At 48.1% G+C, this 3,455-nt stretch overlaps 1 pseudogene; it reads right to left on the reverse strand.

The window, feature by feature from the left end:
* Positions 1-278: 278 nt before the first annotated feature.
* Positions 279-1,399, reverse strand: LOC123638817 (annotated as a pseudogene).
* Positions 1,400-3,455: the final 2,056 nt, after the last annotated feature.

The raw sequence follows: 3,455 nt of genomic DNA on the forward strand, positions 1-3,455 counted from the left end.
ATTAATAGGACCCAGGTGGAAATAGTATTGGGGGCTGAAACTAGTTCAGGAGACACCAGGTGAGGTGAATGTGAATTGTTGCTTGGCTGCAGGACTTCTCAGTGCCTTTATGCTGCTGTGCATTGGGAATCTCCAAGGCAGGAAGGGTGATGAACTGCCGTTTCTCCAAACTGACCTTATCCTAAAGCCATTCCTCAGTGGGAGGTCTGGGGGCATTACTACTCTGCTGAACACAGTTAGGGAAATGCTGGTCTAGAATTGTAGAAACCACAGTGCTCTCAGGTCTTTGCACATGGGGCCGTACCATGTAATGTCAAGAGGCTTTGGGGAGTCGGGGAGGTAAGGCCCAAGGTCTCCCCTGCAGTTGTGGGGCTCTGCTCACCCTCCTGGGCAGTGTATTCACTGTCGATGATCCTGGCCAAACCGAAGTCAGCGATTTTGCAACACAAGGTCTCAGACAACAGGATGTTGGCCGCCCATAGGTAGCGGTGGATAGAATTCATGTGCTCGATGTACGCCATCCCTTCGGTGATCTGGGCTGACATGTCAATCAGTCTCGGGAGGGACAGTCTGCCACCGTAGTCTGTCTTCAGGAAATCCAGCAGGCACCCTCTGGCCACATACTCGGTGACAATATAGATGGGCTCCTTGGGGACCATGGTGTAGAGCCAGACCAGCCTCTCGTGCTACAGAGCCTTCATCAGGTTCGCCTCACCCAGGAAGGCTTCCGGAGACATCCTTCCCTCATTCAAGGTCTTGATGGCCACCTTCACATTGTTTCTGTAGTAGCCCGTCCAGACTTCGCCAAACTGCCCTGATCCGAGTTTCCTGACCAGCCTGAGAGACTGCCGGGGGATCTCCCACTTGTCCTGGGCCCAGGGGTTATGAGGAGCAAGGCTGACGCAGGGCACGGTCAGCCTCTGGCACAAACAATCCCCTTTCTTGCAGTAGTGCTGCACCAGGGCCTGGAGCGAGGGGAAGGTGACCCGGAGGGAGATGTAGCAGCCCCCTTCCTCCAGGGAGCGGATCTTATAGTGCTTGACTATTTCCCCCTGGGCGGTGACATCCTTCACAGACAGGAAGAAGGCACCTTTGCTGGTTTACTCTCTCTGATGAGAAAGGAGCCGGCCTCTCACAAAAAGGCGCACTTCTCATGTCTGGCGCTAGTCCAACAAACCCAGGAGTCACAGAGGCCCTGCACTTGCCACCCAGAAAAATATCTCATCTCCAAAGAAGGATTCTTACGGTAACGCATGAAAAGTACTCCCATTCTTGAAACAGTGGTGAAAGGATGGTGAAATAATACTGAAAACAATCCCATTTTCCAAGGCTCCGGTGTCAGCTCTGAGAAATACCAAGTTACCTGGGACTCAGTAGAGATTTCTCTACCGAAAGGCATCATAGGCTTCGGGATGCAGAGACTAACCTTATCACTATTACAGTGAAAAACGCTATGGAAATGGCACATAATTACCAACATACTGCTGATTTCAAAAGTGTCAGGATGAAATCTGAAGCACGATCCACACTTTTCCCATCTCACCCAAATATGCACTTTCCAACTCTGGAGTTAAATAAATCAAAGGCAGGGCTGACAGAAACCCCCAATTACACCCCACCCAGAAATCTCAACTACCAGGCAGGATTCTCATGCTAATACGAGAACCTAGCTCGGGTTGGGAAAACACTGGTGAAACCACAGTGGAATAATACTTAAAAGAACACTTTCTTTGTAGTCTCTAAGTCCAACTATTGGAAATGCCAAGTTTACCAGGCCTCAGCCTGCTTTCGTCTGTGAAAACTCTCGTATGCTTAAGGGTGCAGAGACTAACCTTATGACGATTATGGTGAAAAGTGCTATGGAAAAAAGCCAAATAGTTCTCCGCCTAGCGGTTGTTTCAAAAATTGTGCCACACAACTCTTGGAAAGATCGAGTTACTTTGGCCTAGCCTTCGATTGGTCTGGAGAAGCAATTGCCATTCCTAGCTGATGAATCAAATGATTCTGAAAGGAATGGTGAAAAGTGCGGATCCTGTTTCAGTCTTTAGACTGAAACAGGATCCGCACTATTCACCTGTCCCACAATGGCGCACTTCTCATGTCTGGTGCTAGTCCGACAAACCCAGGACTGACAGGGGCCCTGCACTTGCCACCCCAGAAAAATATCTCATCTCCAAAGAAGGATTCTTACGCTAACGGTTGACAAGGCCTCCCCTTCTTGAAACAGTGGTGAAAGGATGGTGAAATAATACTGAAAAGAATCCTTTCTTCCAAGGCTCCTGTGCCAGCTATGGGAAACAGCAAGTTACCTGGGCCTCAGCAGAGGTTTCTCTGCGAAAAGCATCATAGGCTTCAGGATTTAAAGACCGACCTCAGGACTCTTACGGTGCAAAACGCTATGGAAATGGCAAATAATTACCAACACACTGGTGATTTCAAAAGTGTCAGGATGAAATCCGAAGCACGATCGAACTTTTCCCATCTCACGCAAATATGCACTTACCAACTCTGGAGGTAAACAAATCAAATGCAGGGCTGACAGAAGCCCCGCACTTACACCCCACCCAGACATCTCAACTACCAGGCAGGATTCTAATGCTAATGCGAGAAACCTGCTATGGTTCTGAAAACAATGGTGAAACCACAGTGGAATAATACTTAAAAGAACATTTTCTTTGTAGTCTCTAGGACCAACTATTGGAAATGTCAACTTTACTAGGCCTCAGTCTGTTTCGTCTGTGAAAACTCTGGTATGCTTAACGATGCAGAGACCAACCTTAGGACAATTACGGTGAAAAGTGCTACAGAAAAATACCAAATAGTTCTCCACCTAGCGGTTCTTTCAAAAGTTGGGCCACACACCTCTTGGAAAGATCGAGTTACTTTGGCCTAGCCTTCGATTGGTCTGGAGAAGCAATCGCCATTCCTAGCTGATGAATCAAATGATTCTGAAAGGAACGGTGAAAAGTGCGGATCCTGTTTCAGTCTGTAGACTTAAACAGGATCCGCACTATTCACCTGTCCCACAAAGGCGCACTTCTCATGTCTGGCGCTAGTCCAACAAACCCAGGACTGACAGAGGCCCTGCACTTGCCACCCCAGAAAAATATCTCATCTCCAAAGAAGGATTCTTCCGCTAACCGTTGAAAAGGGCTCCCGTTCTTGAAACAGTGGTGAAAGGATGGTGAAATAATACTGAAAACAATCCTGTCTTCCAAGGTTCCTGTGCCAGCAATGGGAAATAGCAAGTTACCTCGGCCTCCGCAGAGGTTTCTCTGCAAAAAGCATCATAGGCTTCAGGATGCAGAGACCGACCTCATGAGTATTACGGTGCCAAACGCCATGGAAATGCAAATAATTACCAACACACTGGTCATTTCAAAGTGTCAGGATGAAATCTGAAGCACGATCCACACTGTTCCCATCTCACCCAATTATGCACTTACCAACTCTGG

The sequence above is a fragment of the Lemur catta genome, chromosome 5, assembly GCF_020740605.2.
Source record: "Lemur catta isolate mLemCat1 chromosome 5, mLemCat1.pri, whole genome shotgun sequence".
In the NCBI taxonomy this organism is placed as follows: domain Eukaryota; kingdom Metazoa; phylum Chordata; class Mammalia; order Primates; family Lemuridae; genus Lemur; species Lemur catta.